Here is a 22,353-nt window from a genome sequence, read left to right as displayed (position 1 = left end):
AGTGAAACTGTCACTGTTTGCAGATGACCTGATACTATACATAGAAAATCTTAAAGATGACACCAGAAAACTACTAGAACTAATCAATGAATTTGGTAAAGTTGCAGGATGCAAAATTAATGCACAGAAATCTCTTGCATTCCTATAAACTAACAACGAAAGATCAGAAAGAGAAATTAAGGAAATATTCCCATTTACCATTGCAACAAAAAGAATGAAATACCTAGGAATAAACCTACCCAAGGAGGTAAAAGACCTGTACTCAGAAAACTATGAAACACTGATGAAAGAAATCAAAGATGACATAAACAGATGGAGAGATATACCATGTTCTTGGATTGGAAGAATCAATACTGTGAAAATAACTATACTACCTAAAGCAATCTATAGATTCAGTGCAATTCCTATCAAATTACCAATGGCATTTTTCACAGAACTAGAACAAAAATTCTTAAAATGTGTATGGAGACACAAAAGACCCCGAATAGCCAAAGCAATCTTGAGAAAAAAAGCAGAGTTGGAGGAATCAGGCTCCCTGACTTCAGACTATACTACAAAGCTACCGTAATCAAGACAATATGGTACTGGCACCAAAACAGAAATATAGATCAATGGAACAGGATAGAAAGCCCAGAGATAAACCCATGCACCTATGGTCATCTAATCTATGACAAAGGAGGCAAGAATATACAATGGAGAAAAGACAGTCTCTTCAATAAATTGTGTGGGGAAAACTGGAGAGCTACAGGTAAAAGAATGAAATTAGAACACTCCCTAACACCACACACAGAAATAAACTCAAAATGGATTAAAGACCTAGATGTAAGACTGGACACTATAAAACTCTTAGAGGAAAACAGGCAAAACAGTCTTTGACATAAATCACAGCAAGATCTTTTTTGACCCACCTTCTAGAGTAATGTAAATAAAAGCAAAAATAAATGGAACCTAATGAAACGTGAAAGCTTTTGTACAGCAAAGGAAACCATAAACAAGATGAAAAGACAACCCACAGAATGGGAGAAAATATTTGCAAATGAATCAATGGACAAAGGATTAATCTCCAAAATATATAAACAGCTCATGCAGCTCAATATCAAAAAACAAACAACCCAATCCAAAAATGGGTGAAGACCTAAATAGGCATTTCTCCAAAGAAGACATACAGATGACCAAGAGGCACATGAAAAAATGCTCAACATCACTAAGTTTTAGAGAAATAAATATCAAAACTACACTAAGGTATCACCTTCCACGGGTCAGAATGGCGTCATCAAAAAATGTACAAACAATAAATGCTGGAGCGGGTGTAGAGAAAAGGGAACCCTCTTGCACTGTTGGTGGGAATGTAAATTGATACAACCACTATGGAGAACAGTATGGAGGTTCCTTAAAAAAATAAAAATAGATTTACCATATGACACAGCAATCCCACTACTGGGTATATACCCAGAGAAAACCATAATTCAAAAAGACACATACACCCCAATGTTCACTGAAGCACTATTTACAACAGCCAAGTAATGGAAGCTACCTCAATGCCCATCGACAGATGAATGGATAAAGAAGATGTGGTACATATATACAATGGAATATTAGCCCTAAAAAGGAACGAAATTGGGTCATTTGTAGAGATGTGGATGGACCTAGAGACTGTCATACAGAGTGAAATAAGTCAGAAAGGGAAAAACAAATATCATATATTAATGCATATATGTGGAATCTAGAAAAATGGTACCTGTCTGCAAGGCAGAAATAGAGACACAAACGTAGAGAACAAATGTATGGACACCAAGGGGTAATGGGGAGTGGGATGAATTGGGAGATTGGGATTGACATATATACACTAAAATGTATAAAATAGATAACTAATGAGAACTTGCTGTATACCACAGGGAACTCCATTTCACTGTACAGTAGAAACTAACACAACATTGTAAAACAATTATACCCCAATTTAAAAAGATAGGGAAATCTGAATAAGCATAGATTTTAGTTAAAAATTTGGTATCAATATCAGTCCATTAATTGTGACAAATGTATCATATTAATGTAAGATGTTAACAATAGAGGAGACTGTGTGCTAGTATAAGGAAACTTTCTGTAGTATCTTTGTAATGTTTCTGTAAACCTAAAACTATTCTAAAATTTAAAAAAATTATTACAATATGTTAGTGCCTACTATGCTCTAGACACAGAGTTAGGCACTAGGGATACAGGGTGAACAAGAGGGGCATGAATTCCATCCTCCAGACCCAACAGTCTTGAGGAAGACAGAGGAGAAGATGATACCAAAAACAAATAGGTACTTAACCACAATATTACAAGTAGAAATAGGTGCTGTGACAGTGAATGTGAGAGATGCTTACCTTAGATGTAGGGTTCTGGGGGTTCCCCAAGTAGCACATGCAAATTCCTAGAAGCAAGAAAATACATGATGTATAGAGGGGGAAACATTCAATATGACCTAGTGTGGTGCTCAATGAGAGGAACAGGTAAAAACAGGGATGGCAAAATACAGAAGGGCAAGAAGGGGTCAGATCATCAAAGGCTTTATGCAATATTAAAGACCTTTGAACCTTATCCCATGAGCAGTGAAGAACTATTGAAAATTATAGACCTGGATGTGACATAATCAGAGTTCTAGTTTTAAAAATGTAATCTCACTCTAGTATAGAGAATAAATTAGATTGTGGTGAAATTATAGGTAGGGGCATCATTTATAAGGTTACAATCATCTAGGCAAACATAATAATGGCAGGATAAAGCAAAAGACAGAGACAGAATGTTTTGGATTGGCGAGATATATAGAAGACAAAATCAATAGGACTTTTGTTGATTGATTGATTGGGGGGGTAGTTAAGGAAGGAAAAGGAAGAGTCAAACATTATGCCCATGTTTATGGCTAGCAACTAGGTAGACAGTGTAATCTTTCACTAAGATATGGAATTCTGGAGATACAGATTTGGGGGTCTAGGTGTATTTGGGGATCTTTGGTTCATTATGAATTTTCAGGGTAAGTGGGAGTGTGGATATATAATACATGGATCTGAAGATCAGGAGAGAAATCCCAGTTAGAGACAAAGATTTGGGCTTCCTCAGCATATAGATGGTAATTAAAACCATAGCCCAGATGAAATACTAAATAAACAGCATATGCAACATTTGTTGGTCAAAACAATATTTTTTGTCATTAGGATAATATTAAATTAGAACTGTCATACTACTGAGGCAAAAAAGTAATGGAATACATTTCAGAAAGATTTTATCAAAATTTAAAAAAATTATCCTTAAATAGTTTAATTTCAGTTAGCTAGAAAACTGGTTTACCTAAAAAAAACTCTTTCATAATGATGTGGAATAAATGAAGTATTATAATACTCCAGCTTCCAGTCCTGTACATAGGGGTTCCTGAGTCTGTCCATCAAAACAAAACAAAACAAAAAATTTCTTGAATGTTTATGTGCCCAGCACTGTTCTGGTAATGCAACATAGTTTAATATGGCAAAGGATCTTTATTATTTAAGGGAAATTTGGGCAAATATGGCAGAGAGTGTGCATGGTAGTTAAGAGCACAAGTTTTGGAGACAGAGGATTCATGTCTGAGGCTCTACCAATAGCCAAATGGCTTTAGACAAATTGCTTAATCTCTCTGGGGTTCAGTTTTCTTCTCCTTAGATGGGGAGAGAAATCACAACTGCCTCGTACGACTGTTCTAAGGATTGAATGAACCAAAGCATGTAAGGTGCTTAGCATAGTTAGATGTATATAATATGCAATCAACGAGTTGCTACTCATTTCTGGTATTATTATTTTCTCATTCTTATTATATCCTCCTCTAAAGTAAAAGATCATTTTGTCAAGTTAAGAATCACTTAGGAGACTGTTTAGATAAATTCTGGCAAATTGTGACCTGAACTGGGACACCAACAGTGGTGATGAAGAAGGTAGAATCAATTGGACTTGCTGGTTGGGTGGGACAGGTGAAGGGAACTAATAATTAGTTCTAATTATCTGTCCCCCAAACAGGAAACAAAGACAACAATTAGTTCTAATTATTTGCCCCCAAAGAGGAAACACCAAAAATGGCTTTGGGTGGTAGAAGAAAGCCTTTTGCAAATGCTATTTAACTCACTGCTCGTTAGGTGCTCATTAAATAACTTCTCTAAATGTTTTCCATAGGAAAGCAAAAAGAATTACTGCTTAATTTATTTTTAAATCTAGCTTTGTTTTAAAGGAGGCACACTTGTTAATGTCCTAATTACAGTTAACTAGAAAATCTATGTAAAAGACAGGAACAAATCATAATTGGTGTGCCATGTACGATACTCTGAGCCACTATTGATAAGCAAAGTCCTTTGAACTGTTTTTCCACGAGTGGTGCTGAGTTAATCTACTCCTTTGTAGCCAAAACAGCATTTCTCAAGTGGCTGGGCAAGGCCTAAACTCAGGAAGCATTTGAGTTTACTTTTTGTTTGCTCAGCCCTCTAATAAAACAGTAGCCCTGATAGACTTCTCAAGTATTTTACACACCAGCCTGTTTTATGCACCAGACTTTAACTTGATGAAATATAAGTTACTTGTCTTGTTTATATCTGTCTCACTAATTGAAAAACACTTATATTAACTTTTTGTTTAATTCAGACTTATTGAGGTATTATTTACATAAATTTCAGCCTTTTTTGGTCAGACATTAGCTCCAAAGCCACCTGTTTCACAGCACACAAGGAGAACACGGAAACAGCTCTGGGTGCTATCCCTTCCCTGTAACATCGTTTCTAAAGAGGTTTTTAACCCAGGGTGGATATCAGAATTACCTGCTATATTTTAAATATCTCATATTGTTCTGAAATGATCTATTTCATGTTTCTTTTCCCTCTGGACTACATGCTCCTCCAAGGCATGAGGGAAGCCCCAGGGCCTCATACAGTGCCTGGTACATTCAGTGCTCAATACATATTTATTGAAATGAACTCTGCATCTTTCTCGAGAAATTCACTCCTTTAACAGCACTGTTCAATAACAGCACTAATAAAACAAACAAAAAATCTCCCCATTGGAAGAAAAAAAACCCTGTATTTTTTTTAAACCAAAGTAAAGAATATAATCATAATCCTGGTTTCCTGACCCTTTCCCCTTATCTGCAGTAATTTCTCTCCATGTGTACAGGGATATTGTCCTGCCCTATTCTGAAGGGAAGGATCAAATGATTGTTCTCTGGACATCGACTGACACTTCAGTGCTGTGTGCGGGGTTACATGACCCTTGGGGCACAAGGAATGGTCTGTTGCTTCTGAAAATTCATCCTCTTACCTGGCATCAAGGAACTTGCCTTGCTTCTTATGAGCAAGAAGCCACCGAGGCTCTTTGTAAAGTACCACAGGCTGACCCTACCTCTTAGAAGCCAATCCATCTATTGAGCACTGCAGGGAATGAGAGACTCAACTACAGGGAAAAGAATTCCTTTCTTTAAATCTGAATCCCTACATGAGATGGAAAAGGCTATTTGGTGGGCCAGAAAGTTCGTTCGGGATTTTCTGAACGAACGTTTTGCCCAATACAATACTGTCTATGTAGTCCTTCAGATTCTAACTACTGTATGCCCTGTAACAACCAAAATGCTTGTGGACTCATAATGTTTATACATAAATAAAAGACAATCCACAAAGCAAATACTGTTCCATTGTTACAATTTGCCTAATTTGAAATGATAATGTTTTTATAAATTTTGTATACAGTACATTTAAAAATAAAATTTAATTTAAAAAATTTAGTCTCAGCTTAAGATTTTGTGAATAACAGCCAATATTTTCAAACTGCTTACCATATGCCAGGCAATATTCTTTTTTTTCTTTAAGTTTATTTCCAGTTTACCATCATGGGCTGATGCTTTTTTTTTTTTTTTAACATCTTTATTGGAGTATAATTGCTTTACAATGGTGTGTTAGTTTCTACTTTATAAAAAAGTGAATCAGCTATACATATACATATATCCCCATAACTCCTCCCTCTTGCATCTGCCTCCCACACTCTCTATCCCACCCCTCTAGGTGGAGACAAAGCACCAAGCTGATCTCCCTGTGCCATGTGGCTGCGTCCCACTAGCTATCTATTTTACATTTGTAAAATGTAAATATCTATTTTACATTTTACATATAATCATTTTCACAATGTTGATTCTTCCAATCCAAGAACATGATATACCTTTCCATCTGTTTGTAACGTCTTTGATTTTTTTCATCAGTGTCTATAGTTTTCTGCATACAGGTCTTTTGTCTCCTTAGGTAGGTTTATTCCTAGGTATTTTATTCTTGTTGCTGCAATGGTAAATGGGAGTGTTTCCTTAATTTCCTTTCCAGATTTTTCATCATAAGTGTAAAGGAATGCAAGAGATTTCTGTGCATTAATTTTTTTTTATAAATTTATTTATTCATTTATTTAATTTTTGGCTGCATTGGGTCTTTGCTGCTGCACGCGGGCTTTCTCTAGTTGCAGTGAGCGGGGGCTACTCTTTGTTGCGGGGCGCAGGCCTCTCATTGTGGTGGCTTCTCTTGTTGCAGAGCACAGGCTCTAGGCACGCGGGCTTCAGTAGTTGTGGCACATGGGCTTCAGTAGTTGTGGCTCATGGGCTCTAGAGCGCAGGCTCAGTAGTTGTGGCGCATGGGCTTAGCTGCTCCGCGGCACATGGGATCCTCCCGGACCAGGGCTCGAACCCGTGTCCCCTGCATTGGCAGGCGGATTCTTAACCACTGCACCACCAGGGAAGCCCTCTGTGCATTAATTTTGTATCCTGCTACTTTACCAAATTCATTGATTAGCTCTAGGAGTTTTCTGGTAGCATCTTTAGGATTCTCTATGTATAGTATCATGTCATCTGCAAACAGTGACAGTTTTACTTCTTCTTTTCTGAATTGGATTCCTTTTATTTCTTTGTCTTCTCTGATTGCTGTGGCTAAAACTTTCAAAACTATGTTGAATAACAGTGGTGAGAGTGGACAACCTTGTCTTGTTCCTGATCTTAGAGGAAATGGTTTCAGTTTCTCACCATTGAGAATGATGTTGGCTGTGGGTTTGTCATATATGACCTTTATTATGTTGAGGTAACTTCCCTCTATGCCTACTTTCTGGAGGGTTTTTATCACAAATGGGTGTTGAATTTTGTTGAAAGCTTTTTCTGTGTCTATTGACATGATCATATGGTTTTTATCCTTCAATTTGTTAATATGGTGTATCACATTGATTTGCGTATATTGAAGAATCCTTGCAATCTGGGATAAACCCCACTTGAACATGGTGTATAGTCCTTTTAATGTGCTGTTGGATTTTGTTTGCTAGTATTTTGTTGAGTATTTTTGCATCTATGTTCATCAGTGATATTGGCCTGTAGTTTTCTTTCTTTGTGACATCTTTGTCTGGTTTTGGTATCAGGGTGATGGTGGCCTCATAGAATGAGTTTGGGAGTGTTCCCCCCTCTGCTATATTTTGGAAGAGTTTGAGAAGGATGGGTGTTAGCTCCTCTCTAAATGTTTGATAGAATTCACCTGTGAAGCCATCTGGTCCTCAGCTTTCGTTTGTTGGAAAATTTTAGTCACAGTTTCAATTTCAGTGTTTGTGATTGGTCTGTTTATATTTTCTATTTCTTCCTGGTTCAGTCTCAGAAGGTTGTGCTTTTCTAAGAATTTGTCCGTTTCTTCCAGGTTGTCCATTTTATTGGCCTATAGTTGCTTGTAGTAATCTCTCATGATCCTTTGTATTTCTGCAGTGTCAGTTGTTACTTCTCCTCTTTCATTTCTAATTCTATTGATTTGAGTCTTCTCCTTTTCTTGATGAGTCTGGCTAATGGGTTATCAATTTTGTTTATCTTCTCAAAGAACCAGCATTTAGTTTCCTTGATCTTTGCTATTATTTCCTTCATTTCTTTTTCATTTATTTCTGATCTGAACTTTATGATTTCTTTCCTTTTGCTAACTTTGGGGTTTTTTTTGTTCTTCTTAGTCTAATTGCTTTAGGTGTAAGGTTAGGTTGTTTTATTTAAGATGTTTCTTGTTCTTGAGGTAGGATTGTATTGCTATAAACTTCCCTCTTAGAACTGCTTTTGCTGCATCCCATAGGTTTTGGGTCGTCGTGTTTTCATTGTCATTTGTTTTTAGGTATTTTTTGATTTCCTCTTTGATTTCTTCAGTGATCTCTTGGTTATTCAGTAATGTATTGTTTAGCCTCCATGTGTTTCTACTTTTTACAGATTTTTTCCTGTAATTGATATCTAGTCTCATAGTGTTGTGGTTGGAAAAGATACTTGATATGATTTCAATTTTCTTAAATTTACCACGGCTTGATTTGTGACCCAAGATATGATCTATCCTGGAGAATGTTCCATGGGCACTTGAGAAGAAAGTGTATTCTGTTGTTTCTGGATGGAAGGTCCTATAAATATCGATTAAGTCCATCTTGTTTAATGTATCATTTAAAGCTTGTGTTCCCTTATTTATTTTCATTTTGGATGATCTGTCCAGTGGTGAAAATGGGGTGTTACAGGCCCCTAGTATGATTGTGTTACTGTCAATTTCCCCTTTTATGGCTGCTAGCATTTGCCTTATGTATGGAGCTGCTCCTATGTTGGGTGCATAAATATTTACAATTGTTATATCTTCTTCTTGGTTTGATCCTTTGATCATTATGTAGTGTCCTTCTTTGTCTCTTGTAATAGTCTTTATTTTGAAGTATATTTTGTGTGATATGAAAATTGCTACTTCAGCTTTCTTTTGATTTCCATTTGCATGGAATATCTTTTTCCATCCCCTCACTTTCAGTCTGTATGTGTCCCTAGGTCTGAAGTGGGTCTCTTGTAAACTGCATATATACGGGTCCTGTTTTTGTATCCATTCAGCCAGTCTATGTCTTTTGGTTGGAGCATTTAATCCATTTATTTTTAAGGTAGTTATTGATACGTGTGTTCCTATTACCATTTTCTTAATTGTTTTGGGTTTGTTATTGTAGGTCTTTTCCTTCTCTTGTTTTTCCTGCCTAGAGAAGTTCCTTTAGCATTTGTTGTAGAGCTGGTTTGGTGGTGCTGAACTCTCTCAGCTTTTGCTTGTCTGTAAAGGTTTTAATTTCTCCATCAAATCTGAATGAGATCCTTGCTGGGTAGAATAATTTTGGTTGTAGGTTCTTCCCTTTCATCAGTTTAAATATGTCCTGCCACTCCCTTCAGGCTTGCAGAGTTTCTGCTGAAAGTTCAGCTGTTAACCTTATGGGGATTCCCTTGTATGTTATTTGTTGTTTTCCCTTGCTGCTTTTAATATTTTTTGTGGTATTGAATTTTTCATAGTTTGATTAATATGTGTCTTGGCGTGTTTCTCCTTGGATTTATCTGGTATGGGACTCTCTGAGCTTCCTGGAGTTGATTGACTATTTCCTTTCCCATATTAGGGATGTTTTCAAGTATAATCTCTTCAAGTATTTTCTCAGTCCCTTTCTTTTTTTCTTCTTCTTCTGGGACCCCTATAATTCGAATGTTGGTGTGTTTAATGTTGTCCCAGAGGTCTCTGAGACTGTCCTCAATTCTTTTCATTCTTTTTTCTTTATTCTGCTCTGTGGTAGTTATTTCCATTATTTTATCTTCCAGGTCAGTTATCCGTTCTTCTGCTTCACTTATTCTGCTATTGATTCCTTTTAGAGAATTTTAAGTTTCATTTATTGTGTTGTTTTTCATCATTGTTTTTTGGTCTTTAGTTCTTCTAGGTCCTTGTTAAATATTTTTTGTATTTTCTCCATTCTATTTCCAAGATTTTGGATCATCTTTACTATCACTACTCTGAATTCTTTTTCAGGTGGACTGCCTATTTCCTCTTCATTTGTTTGGTCTGGTGGGTTTTTAGCTTGCTCCTTCATCTGCTGCATATTTCTCTGTCTTCTCATTTTGCTTAACTTACTGTTTTTGTGGTCTCCTTTGTGCAGGCTGCAAGTTCATAGTTCCCGTTGTTTTTGGTGTCTGTCCCCATTGGCTAAGTTTAGTTCAGTGGCTTGTGTAGGCTTCCTGGTTGAGGGGACTGGTGGATGACACTGGATCTTGTCTTTCTGGTGGGCAGGACTGCATGCAGTGCTGTGTTTTGGGGTGTCTGTGACCTTATTATGATTTTTGGCAGCCTCTCTGCTAATGGGTGGGGTTGTGTTCCTGTCTTGGCATAGGTTGTCCAGCACTGTAGCTTGCTGGTCATTGAGTGGAGCTGGGTCTTAGCATTGAGATGTAGATCTCTGGGAGAGCTTTTGACATTTGATTTTATGTGGAGCTGGGAGGCCTCTGGTGGACCAATGTTCTGAACTTGGCTCTCCCACCTCAGAGGCACAGGCCTGACACCCGGCCAAAGCACCAAGACCCTGTCAGCCACACAGCTCAGAAGAAAAGGGAGAAAAAGAAAGAAAGAAAGAAAAAATAAATAAAATAAAATATAGTTATTAAAATTTTTAAAAATTATTAAAAATTAAAAAGTCATAAAAAAGAAAGAACGAGCAACCAAACCAAAAAACAAATCCACCAATGATAACAAGCGCTAAAAACTATACTAAAAAAAAAAAAAAATCAGACAGACAGAACCCTAGGACAAATGGTAAAAACAAAGCTATACAGACAAAATCACACAAAGAAGCATACAGATACACACTCACAAAGAGAAAAAGGAAAAAAAATATATATCTATATATTAAAAAAACAGGAAGAGAGCAACCAAATCAATAAACAAATCTACCAATGATAATTAACTCTAAGTACTAATCTAAGATAAACATAAAACCAGAAACAAATTAGATGCAGAAAGAAAACCCCAAGTCTACAGTTGCTCCCAAAGTCCACCGCCTCAATTTTGGGATGATTCATTGTCTATTCAGATATTCCACAGATGCAGGGTACATCAAGTTGATTGTGGAGATTTAATCCACTGCTCCTGAGGCTGTTGGGAGAAATTTCCCTTTCTCTTCTTTGTTCACACAGTTCCTGGGGTTCAGCTTTGGATTTGGCCCCACCTCTGCATGTAGGTGGCCTGAGGCATCTCTTCTTCACCCAGACAGGATGGGGTTAAAGTATCAGCTGACTTGGCTCACTCAGGCTGGGGGAGGGAGGGGTACGGAATGCAGGGCGAGCCTGTGGCGGCAGTGGCTGGCATGACGTTGCACCAGACTGAGACGCGCCGTGTGTTCTCCCGGGAAGTTGTACCTGGATCACAGGACCCTGGCAGTGGTGGGCTGCACAGGCTCTCAGGAGGGGAGATGTGGATAGTGACCTGTGCTTGCACACAGGCTTCTTGGTGGCTGCAACAGCTGCCTTAGCTTTTCATGCTCGTCTGTGTTGTCCACGCTGATAGCTGTGGCTCACGCCCATCTCTGGAGCTCGTTTAGGTGGTGCTCTGAATCCCCTCTCCTCACACACCCTGAAACAATGGTCTCTTGACCCTTAGGCAGTTCCAGACTTTTTCCCAGACTCCCTTCCAGCTAGCTGTGGTGCACTAGCTCCTACAGGCTGTGTTCATGCAGCCAACCCCAGTCTTCTCCCTGGGATCCGACCTCCAAAGCAGAGCCTCAGCTCCCAGTCCCCACCCGCCCCAGCGGGTGAGCAGACAAGCCTCTCGGGCTGGTGAGTGCTGGTCAGCACCAATCTTCTGTGCAGGAATCTCTCTGCTTTGCCCTCTGCACCCCTGTTGCTACGCTCTCCTCCATGGCTCTGAAGCTTACCCCCCGCCACCCGCCATCTCTGCCAGTGAAGGGGCTTCCTAGTGTCTGGAAACTTCTCCTCCTTCACAGCTCCCTCTCCAAGGTGCAGGTCCTGTCCCTATTCTTTTGTCTCTGTTTTTCCTTTTTTCTTTTACCTTACCCAGGTACATGGGGAGTTTCTTGCCTTTTGGGAAGTCTGAGGTCTTCTGCCAGTGTTCAGTAGGTGTTCTAGGCGTTGTTCCACATGTAGATATATTTCTGATGTATCTGTGGGGAGGAAGGTGATCTCCACGTCTTACTCCTCCACCATCTTGAGGGTCTGCCAGGCAATATTCTATGAGCTTTATTTATATTAACTCACTTAATAGTCATCCTACAAAGTGAATAATAGTCAGTATCTCCATTTTACAGCTGAGAAAATTGAGGTACAGAAAAGTTAAGCAACATTTCAAGGTCACCCTAGCAGCCTGGCTCCTAAAGCATTGCTATTAATCACTGTCCTGTGCTGCCTTTGGAAAACGCTGAGGTAAAATTCTGGATTGACGTAATAGTGTGTATTCAATTCAAATGAAAATGCTGAGCTGCAGATAATCAAGGCCTGGATGTATAGCTGCACCTCAAAACTTAAGCATTCCTTGGAAGCTAGCTGGGGGATTCTTGAATAATAAGCATTACTATGCCACCGAAAATTAACCTCTTTCCTGTCTCAAAGCAAATGTACTACTAATCTGAAAAGTTTCTAAAGCAAGTTTTATGGAAAGAAGTTATACAACAGAGCCAAAAAAGGATGGTTTTACATTCTTCCTTGAGGCCTAATTTCCAAGGGTATATGAATCCTTGGCAGTGTATTTCTGAAATAACTTAATATAAACACCCTCTCCCCCAATGTAAATCTTCTGTTCCCTTGGGTTTAGAAAAATCCAATGAAATTCAAGCTCTTGATCCACACTGCTATTTGTGTGGTGATTTCATTCTCCTCAAATTATTCTTTGAGTCATTGGTCCATGTGACAGGGTCTTCAAATCAACTTTTTCCCTTGTTTTTCTTTCAGTCTACCTCTATATGTTTTAGTTTCTGTAATACATTACATCTTTCCCTTTGTAGATGACAGTATTTGTTTGCCTTTTTTTTTTTTACCATACATAAAATACATCTAATGGCTGGTAAAATATTCCAAATCTACCTAGAAGATATATACTAACTTGAATGAGTTTTCTTATATTCATCAAAAAGCAACATAATTTCCATTCTCCTTTAGATTTCCCTAATTGCTTCTTGTTATTGTTTCCTTTTCATGCTGCAACACTTCTAGGAGAAAAAAAATCAATCAAGTGGGTCAACCTCAAAATATAACTTACTGTAATTAATGATAATCAAAAGATGAAAAAACGTTCTACTCCCCCTCCCCAGAATCTAGATTAAAAAGAGAAAGTTTGGGCAACATTTTTTAGCAGCAGTGAAAAAAATTCATTTAGTGGTTGAGAGAGGAGAGCACACACATAACTTTACACTGCAGATGATAAATTCAAGATCAGCAATATCAAAATTATTTGTCACTGATTTAATTTCTCAGTTTGAACTATTCTTCTCGTTTCAGGTGAAGGAAGAACAAAAGCAATGACATGTTAAAACATAAGATTCATAAATAATAACTTTTACAGTTTTCTTCCCTAAGAGTAAGATTGATCAAAAGCTGCTTTGGGTATCAGAAGAAAGCCTATGGCTAATTTGGTTCAGTTCCATTTATCTTGTGTCTTCATTATACTATGTCACTTTAAATATTTTCTAAAAGTAACTGAAAAAATTTCCTGATGACAATGATAAACTCCAAGTAAATGATCTTAACCTACATGGAAATTTTAGTTTTCCTACTAAATGGTCTCATAGTATGTACTTGTGCCCTGATAGAGTCTAATGAAATCATAATGGTGACATCTCTCAATTAGTCAGTCAGGTAGAGACTTGGAGAAACAGATATAGACTTCTTTTTTCCCACATTTTCTTCAGTAAAAGCTACACCTAGGTGGAAAATGTAAAATGGAAGAGAAAGGCCACTATTCTGATATAGGCCAAAACTTACAGATAATTGAAGTCAAGGTAGTTTTAGGATATGATTAATTCAGCTCACAGTTCCCAGTAATTCTCTATTATGCTCTGCATGTATGAATGCCTGTGGATGGTGTTCAAGAAATTAGAGAAAGTTCTCCGAAACAAGCCTGACCTTTCGGCAGGAAGCACATCTCTGTGGGAACACCAGGCAAGGGCACAGGTGGTTTGTGGGTAAGAAGAAGCAGGTAAGTCACCTGCAATGTGAGTTGCTGGGCTCTGGCTGAGCCAACCCCAAAAACAAAACAAGGAGATCAGTCTTCTTAAATCAGGTGGGTCAAGTATCAGGTTCAAATTAGACAAATAAATAGGTTCTGAATTAACAAATTCAGATAATGACTAAGTTTGCATCATGCTCCCTATTTTGTCAAGTCCTAAGAAGCACAGTTTCAGTTCAAGGAAGACACAGACAGATGAGGAACTCAGTCTTCAAAAGATGTACTGCAATCAGACTTACCATGTGAAACAAGAAGGGAAGGGAACAGAATGGGAAGGGAGGAAGGAGAAGGGAAAGATTCTAAGGCTATTTATGAGCACCTGAAACATGTATAAATTGCAATTTTTTACTTAATATAGGTATGCATATGAGGAGAGAGGAGCAATATAAAAAATTACTATCACAGAGAAATAAAAAAATCTTTCATATTATGCATTTACATTTCACACATGTTATGCAGCATGTCATATTAGAGGTATAATGCTCATGCATAATAATCTGTCTAAGGCCACATTCCAGAACTCTCCTTTCCTCCTTCTCTGGTGATTCACTTGAAAAAATGTTCTGCTGATACTCACTAAAATGACAAGTAAGAAGTTTTTTTCCTTGTTCAGGAATTAAACACTCATCCAAAGTTTATTTTTGTGATTTATAACAATGGAGGCCATGCCAGTCACAGAATTCAGGATTGTCTGCAAATATGTTTATGATTTACTTTAAAAGTATAGTGATTTTCTGGCTTTCACTGTGGTCACCTACATCCATCTATTGTTTTCAGGGAGGGAGCAAAGAGAGGGAGAGCAGGATTGATGAAATTTGTCTTTAATCTACAAAAGAATAAGGAAATTTCTAAATCTAAATATTAATCCATTTTCTATAAAAATACTCAATCTAGATTTTGTACGTTCTCAACTATATAATAGTTTTAGTTTTAAAAACTTTTTAGCTTTAAAAGTTAAATTTCTAAATTAAACCACAATAAATGGTAAACTTATGTTTGCATAAAAATTAAATGAATATGATTTTGCCAATCTAGACTGATGCTTTTTGCAAAATTTTCACTTTCATATAATGAGAACATAGAGAGGGCATCTACCTATAAACATCTGACAGAAAAGTCCAAACAAATTCGGATATTTCCAGGGGCATGGAGGCAAACAGGGTATCTTGCTCTTAAGGCAACTGCTGACTCTGATCACACAGATGAGATAATAACATTCTTCTGAGAATGTTTCTGAGAAGTAGACCATTTAGATTGGGCTTCTGCAACAATTTGTGCTGTAAAACAAATTTTAAAAATAGTTTTAACCTCACTTTAGAGCTATGATTTGATATGCATGACTTGATAAATGTATGCTGAATGAGTATTGTTTGATTCTTTCCAGTGGAATTTCATCAGCACCATCAATGGTAAAGTGTACCATTATGTCATGTGCCTTTAAGGAAAAATAAAATGTTGCTAATTAAATTATGATGCATCCCAATTTCAGTGATGGGGGTGGGGGGAAGAATTGATGAAATACAGTAAGATTGAAGCCCATTTATTTCCAAATTCCAGGCTACAGTGTTTCTTCGAAGAATCCATTGGTTGATGAAAAAGAATACAAATGGCCTGCAGCAAATCACACAAGAAGCTTACTCTCTGACTCAAACATTTTTATTCAGGTTAAACCAGGTTAATTAAGTAATTCTACAATATGTTATACGTTGATCACACATGACTAACTCATGTCCTTCTTAGCCTCATAAAGAGCCTCCCAACTCCTTCCTGCATAGTCTTTCTGAGCTCTTGTTTCCTTCCCCTATCACAATCCCTCCATTCACATTCACACACATATGCATCCTCACACATACACAGGGCTTAAGACAACTTCCTTATACTACAAAGATCGCTCTGACCATAAACATCTCCGGAGTGATAAACATTTATCTACACAAAGAGTGAGTGAGTAGATAAATGTTTGGTTGAAGGCAGAGCATGGTCTAGTCCAAGCTCCATTTTCTTATCTTTATCTTAATTTGATGTGATTTCATGTGATGTTACTTCTTGAAAGGCCTGCTTTTGGCTTCCATGTTTCTATGTTCTCCTGGTTTTCCATCTATCTCACACTCTTCCTCTGCCTGCCTTTTAAGTGTAGGTATTCCCCAATGTTCCATTCTCGACCTTTCTGCGACCATACCTTTCCTAAGTGACCTCTTGGAGCCTCAAACAAATCCAACAAATGACTTATCCAAGGACAGACAGCCAATTGGTAGGAAAAGACCTCAGCTCTTAATTCTAGTCAGTAAGCTTCACCATGCACTTATTATGTTCAGTTCTTTCTAAGCACTAGAAACACAAAATAAGTAAGACAGTCTTTGCCCACAGGGAATGGGAAATCTAGCAGTTCTCACGCATGGAATCTAGTGTCCTTTCTTTTTTTTTTTTTTTTTTTAATCTCTAAATATTTCAGTGTGTATTTCTTAAGAATAAGTACATTCTCTTATATAACCACAGTATAGACATCAACTTCAGGAAATTTAACATTAATAAATACACTTATTTATCTACAATCTATACCCCAATTTTTTTCAGTTGACTCAATCATGTCCAGTGGTGATCTGTTCTAGAATTACATATTGCATTTAGTTATCTTGTCTCTTTAGTTTCCTATAATCTGGAACAACTCCTTGGTTCTTCTTTGTCTTTTGTGACACTGACATTTTTGAAGGGCAGAAGTTCCTTTTTTTGGTGTGTGTGTGTTAGTTTCTGCTTTATAACAAAGTGAATCAGCTACAGATATACACACGTTCCCATATCTCCTCCCTCCCACATCTCCCTCCCTCCCACCCTCCCCATCCCACCCCCCCAGGTGGTCACAAAGCACCGTGCTGATCTCCTTGTGCTATGCGGATGCTTCCCACTAGCTATCTATTTTACATTTGGTAGTGTATATATGTCCATTACACTCTCATCCTGTCACATCTCACCCCTCCCCCTCCCCATATCCTCAAGTCCATTCTTTAGTAGGTCTGTGTCTTTATTCCCATCTTGCCACTAGGTTCTTCATGACCTTTTTTTTTCCCTTAGATTCCATATATATGTGTTAGCATACTGTATTTGTTTTTCTCTTTCTGACTTACTTCACTCTGTATGACAGACTCTAACTCCATCCACCTCATTACAAATACCTCCATTTCATTTCTTTTTATGGCTGAGTAATATTCCATTGTATATATGTGCCACATCTTCTTTATCCATTCATCCGATGATGGACACTTAGGTTGCTTCCATGTCCTGGCTATTGTAAATAGAGCTGCAATGAACATTTTGGTACCTGACTCTTTTTGAACTATGGTTTTCTCAGGGTATATGCCCAGTAGTGGGATTGCTGGGTCGTATGGTAGTTCTATTTTTAGTTTTTTAAGGAACCTCCATACTGTTCTCCATAGTGGCTTTATCAATTTACATTCCCACCAACAGTGCAAGAGTGTTCCCTTTTCTCCACACCCTCTCCAGCATTTATTGTTTGTAGATGTTTTGATGATGGCCATTCTGACCGGTGTGAGATGATACCTCATTGTAGTTTTGATTTGCATTTCTCTAATGATTAATGATGTTGAGCATTCTTTCATGTGTCTGTTGGCTATCTGTATATCTTCTTCGGAGAAATGTCTATTTAGGTCTTCTGCCCATTTTTGGATTGGGTTGTTTGTTCTTTTGTTATTGAGCTGCATGAGCTGCTTGTAAATCTTGGAGATTAATCCTTTGTCAGTTGTTTCATTTGCAAATACTTTCTCCCATTCTGAGGGTTGTCTTTTGGTCTTGTTTATGGTTTCCTTTGCTGTGCAAAAGCTTTTAAGTTTCATTAGGTCCTATTTGTTTATTTGTGTTCTTATTTCCATTTCTCTAGGAGCTGGGTCAAAAAGGATCTTGCTGTGATTTATGTCATAGAGTGTTCTGCCTATGTTTTCCTCTAAGAGTTTGATAGTGTCTGGCCTTACACTTAGGTCTTTATTCCATTTTGAGTTTATTTTTGTGTATGGTATCAGGGAGTGTTCTAATTTCATACTTTTACATGTACCTGTCCAATTTTCCCAGCACCACTTATTGAAGAGGCTGTCTTTTCTCCACTGTATATGCTTGCCTCCTTTATCAAAGATAAGGTGACCATATGTGCGTGGGTTTATCTCTGGGCTTTCTATCCTGTTCCATTGATCTATATTTCTGTTTTTGTGCGAGTACCAAACTGTCTTGACTACTGTAGCTTTGTAATATAGTCTGAAGTCAGGGAGCCTGATTCCTCCAGCTCCATTTTTCGTTCTCAAGATTGCTTTGGCTATTCGGGGTCTTTTGTGTCTCCATACAAATTGTGAAATTTTTTGTTCTAGTTCTGTGAAAAATGCCAGGGGTAGTTTGATAGGGATTGCATTGAATCTGTAGATTGCTTTTGGTAGTAGAGTCATTTTCACAATGTTGATTCTTCCAATCCAAGAACATGGTATATCTCTCCATCTATTTGTAACATCTTTAATTTCTTTCATCAGTGTCCTATAATTTTCTGCATACAGGTCTTTTGTCTCCTTAGGTAGGTTTATTCCTAGATATTTTATTCTTTTTGTTGCAATGGTAAACGGGAGTGTTTTCTTAATTTCACTTTCAGATTTTTCATCATTAGTATATAGGAATGCAAGAGATTTCTGTGTATTAATTTTGTATCCTGCTACTTTACCAGATTCATTGATTAGCTCTAGTAGTTTTCTGGTAGCATCTTTAGGATTCTCTATGTATAGTATCATGTCATCTGCAAACAGTGACAGTTTTACTTCTTCTTTTCCAGTTTGTATTCCTTTTATTTCTTTTTCTTCTCTGATTGCTGTGGCTAACACTTCCAAAACAATGTTGAATAATAGTGGTGAGAGTGGGCAACCTTGTCTTGTTCCTGATCTTAGTGGAAATGGTTTCAGTTTTTCACCTTTGAGGACAATGTTGGCTGTGGGTTTGTCATATATGGCCTTTATTATGTTGAGGAAAGTTCCCTCTATGCCTACTTTCTGCAGGGCTTTTATCATAAATGGGTGTTGAATTTTGTCGAAAGCTTTCTCTGCATCTATTGAGATGATCATATGGTTTTTCTCCTTCAATTTCTTAATATGGTGTATCACATTGATTGATTTGCGTATATTGAAGAATCCTTGCATTCCTGGAATAAACCCCACTTGATCATGGTGTATAGTCCTTTTAATGTGCTGTTGGATTCTGTTTGCTAGTATTTTGTTGAGGATTTTTGCATCTATGTTCATCAGTGATATTGGCCTGTAGTTTTCTTTCTTTGTGACATCTTTGTCTGGTTTTGGTATCAGGGTGATGGTGGCCTCGTAGAATGAGTTGGGGAGTGTTCCTCCCTCTGCAATATTTTGGAAGAGTTTGAGAAGGATAGGTGTTAGCTCTTCTCTAAATGTTTGATAGAATTCGCCTGTGAAGCCATCTGGTCCTGGGCTTTTGTTTGTTGGAAGGCTTTTAATCACAGTTTCAATTTCAGTGCTTGTGATTGGTGTGTTCATATTTTCTATTTCTTCCTGGTTCAGTCTCGGTAGGTTGTGCATTTCTAAGAATCTGTCCATTTCTTCCAGGTTGTCCATTTTATTGGCATAGAGTTGCTTGTAGTAATCTCTCATGATCGTTCGTATTTCTGCAGTGTCAGTTGTTACTTCTCCCTTTTCATTTCTAATTCTATTGATTTGAGTCTTCTCCCTTTTTCTCTTGATGAGTCTGGCTACTGGTTTATCAATTTTGTTTACCTTCTCGAAGAACCAGCTTTTAGTTTGATTGATTTTTGCTATTGTTTCCTTCATTTCTTTTTCATTTATTTCTGATCTGATCTTTATGATTTCTTTCCTTTTGCTAGCTTTGGGGTTTTTTTGCTCTTCTTTCTCTAATTGCTTCAGGTGCAAGGTTAGGTTGTTTATTCGAGATGTTTCCTGTTTCTTGAGGTAGGCTTGTATTGCTATAAACTTCCCTCTTAGCACTGCTTTTGCTGCATCCCATAGGTTTTGGGTTGTCGTGTCTCCATTGTCATTTGTTTCTAGGTATTTTTTGATTTCCCCTTTGATTTCTTCAGTGATCACTTCGTTATTAAGTAGTGTATTGTGTAGCCTCCATGTGTTTGTATTTTTTACACATCTTTTCCTGTAATTGATATCTAGTCTCATAGTGTTGTGGTCGGAAAAGATACTTGATATGATTTCAATTTTCTTAAATTTACCAAGGCTTGATTTGTGACCCAAGATATGATCTATCCTGGAGAATGTTCCATGAGCACTTGAGAAAAATGTGTATTCTGTTGGTTTTGGGTGGAATGTCCTATAAATATCAATTAAGTCCATCTTGTTTAATGTATCATTTAAAGCTTGTGTTTCCTTATTTATTTTCATTTTGGATGATCTGTCCATTGGTGAAAGTGGGGTGTTAAAGTCCCCTACTATGATTGTGTTACTGTCGATTTCCCCTTTTATGGCTGTTAGTATTTACCTTATGTACTGAGGTGCTCCTATGTTGGGTGCATAAATATTTACAATTGTTATATCTTCTTCTTGGATCAATCCCTTGATCATTATGTAGTGTCCTTCTTTGTCTCTTGTAATAGTCTTTATTTTAAAGTCTATTTTGTCTGATATGAGAATTGCTACTCCAGCTTTCTTTTGATTTTCATTTACATGGAATATATTTTTCCAAGCCCTCACTTTCAGTCTGTATGTGTCTCTAGGTCTGAAGTGGGTCTCTTGTAGACAGCATATATAGGGGTCTTGCTTTTGTATCCATTCAGCCAGTCTGTGTCTTTTGGTGGGAGCATTTAATCCATTTACATTCAAGGTAATTATCGATATGTATGTTCCTATTCCCATTTTCTTAAATGTTTTGGGTTTGTTATTGTAGGTGTTTTCCTTCTCTTGTGTTTCTTGCGTAGAGAAGTTCCTTTAGCATTTGTTGTAAAGCTGGTTTGGTGGTGCTGAACTCTCTCAGCTTTTGCTTGTCTGTAAAGGTTTTAATTTCTCCATCAAATCTGAATGAGATCCTTGCTGGGTAGAGTAACCTTGGTTGTAGGTTTTTCTCCTTCATGACTTTAAGTATATCCTGCCACTCCCTTCTGGCTTGCAGAGTTTCTGCTGAAAGTTCAGCTGTTAACCTTATGGGGATTCCCTTGTGTGTTATTTGTTGTTTTTCCCTTGCTGCTTTTAATATGTTTCCTTTATATTTAATTTTTGACAGTTTGATTAATATGTGTCTTGGCGTGTTTCTCCTTGGATTTATCCTGTATGGGACTCTCTGTGCTTCCAGGACTTGATTAACTATTTCCTTTTCCATATTAGGGAAGTTTTCAACTATAATCTCTTCAAATATTTTCTCAGTCCCTTTCTTTTTCTCTTCTTCTTCTGGGACCCCTATAATTCGAATGTTGGTGCGTTTAATTTTGTCCCAGAGGTCTCTGAGATTGTCCTCAGTTCTTTTCATTCTTTTTTCTTTATCCTGCTCTGCAGTAGTTATTTCCACTATTTTATCTTCCAGGTCACTTATCCGTTCTTCTGCCTCAGTTATTCTGCTATTGATCCCAACTATAGTATTTTTAATTTCATTTATTGTGTTTTTCATCGTTGCTTGGTTCCTCTTTAGTTCTTCTACGTCCTTGTTAAATGTTTCTTGCATTTTGTCTATTCTATTTCCAAGATTTTGGATCATCTTTACTACCATTATTCTGAATTCTTTTTCAGGTAGACTGCCTATTTCCTCTTCATTTATTAGGTCTGGTGTGTTTTGACCCTGCTCCTTCACCTGCTGTGTGGTTTTTTGTCTTCTCATTTTGCTTATCTTACTGTGTTTGGGGTCTCCTTTTCACAGGCTGCAGGTTCGTAGTTCCCGTTGTTTTTGGTATCTGTCCCCAGTGGCTAAGGTTGGTTCAGTGGGTTGTGTAGGCTTCCTGGTGGAGGGGACTAGTGCCTGTGTTCTGGTGGATGAGGTTGGATCTTGTCTTTCTGGTGGGCACATCCACGTCTGGTGGTGTGTTTTGGGGTGTCTGTGGCCTTATTATGATTTTAGGCAGCCTCTCTGCTAATGGATGGGGCTGTGTTCCTGTCTTGCTAGTTGTTTGGCATAGGGTGTCCAGCGCTGTAGCTTGCTGGTCGTTGAGTGAAGCTGGGTCTTGATGTTGAGATGGAGACCTCTGAGAGATTTTTGCCGTTTGGTATTACGTGGAGCTGGGAGGTCTCTTGTGGACCAGTGTCCTAAAGTTGGCTCTCCCACCTCAGAGGCACAGCCCTGATGCCTGGCTGGAGCACCAAGAGCCTTTCGT

The 22,353-nt window shown here is 37.7% G+C and overlaps 1 protein-coding gene and 2 long non-coding RNA genes across 9 annotated transcripts in view; 1 reads left to right on the top strand and 2 right to left on the bottom strand.

Moving 5' to 3' along the window:
- Window positions 1-22,353, top strand: part of LOC309606203 — a 910,895-nt gene that overhangs the window by 56,832 nt on the left and 831,710 nt on the right. The window lies entirely within an intron of this gene.
- LOC309606206 overlaps window positions 1-22,353 on the bottom strand; it is a 404,244-nt gene that overhangs the window by 278,275 nt on the left and 103,616 nt on the right. The gene's annotated exons all lie outside the window — the stretch shown is intronic.
- ELMOD1 (ELMO domain containing 1) overlaps window positions 1-22,353 on the bottom strand; it is a 129,949-nt gene that overhangs the window by 94,183 nt on the left and 13,413 nt on the right. For 6 of the 7 annotated variants that reach the window (XM_082342986.1, XM_082342987.1, XM_082342988.1 and 3 more), the window contains one exon: window positions 2,370-2,416. The exons of the other annotated variant lie outside the window; for it this stretch is intronic. The gene's annotated coding sequence lies outside the window, so the exon portion shown is untranslated. The remainder of the gene's footprint in view (window positions 1-2,369; window positions 2,417-22,353) is intronic. 7 annotated transcript variants of the gene reach the window in all.

This window comes from Balaenoptera borealis, assembly GCF_965194805.1.
Source record: "Balaenoptera borealis genome assembly, chromosome: 11".
Classification (NCBI taxonomy): domain Eukaryota; kingdom Metazoa; phylum Chordata; class Mammalia; order Artiodactyla; family Balaenopteridae; genus Balaenoptera; species Balaenoptera borealis.
The sequence above is the reverse complement of the archived record's forward strand: the minus strand, read 5'-3'. Positions and strand labels throughout refer to the sequence as shown.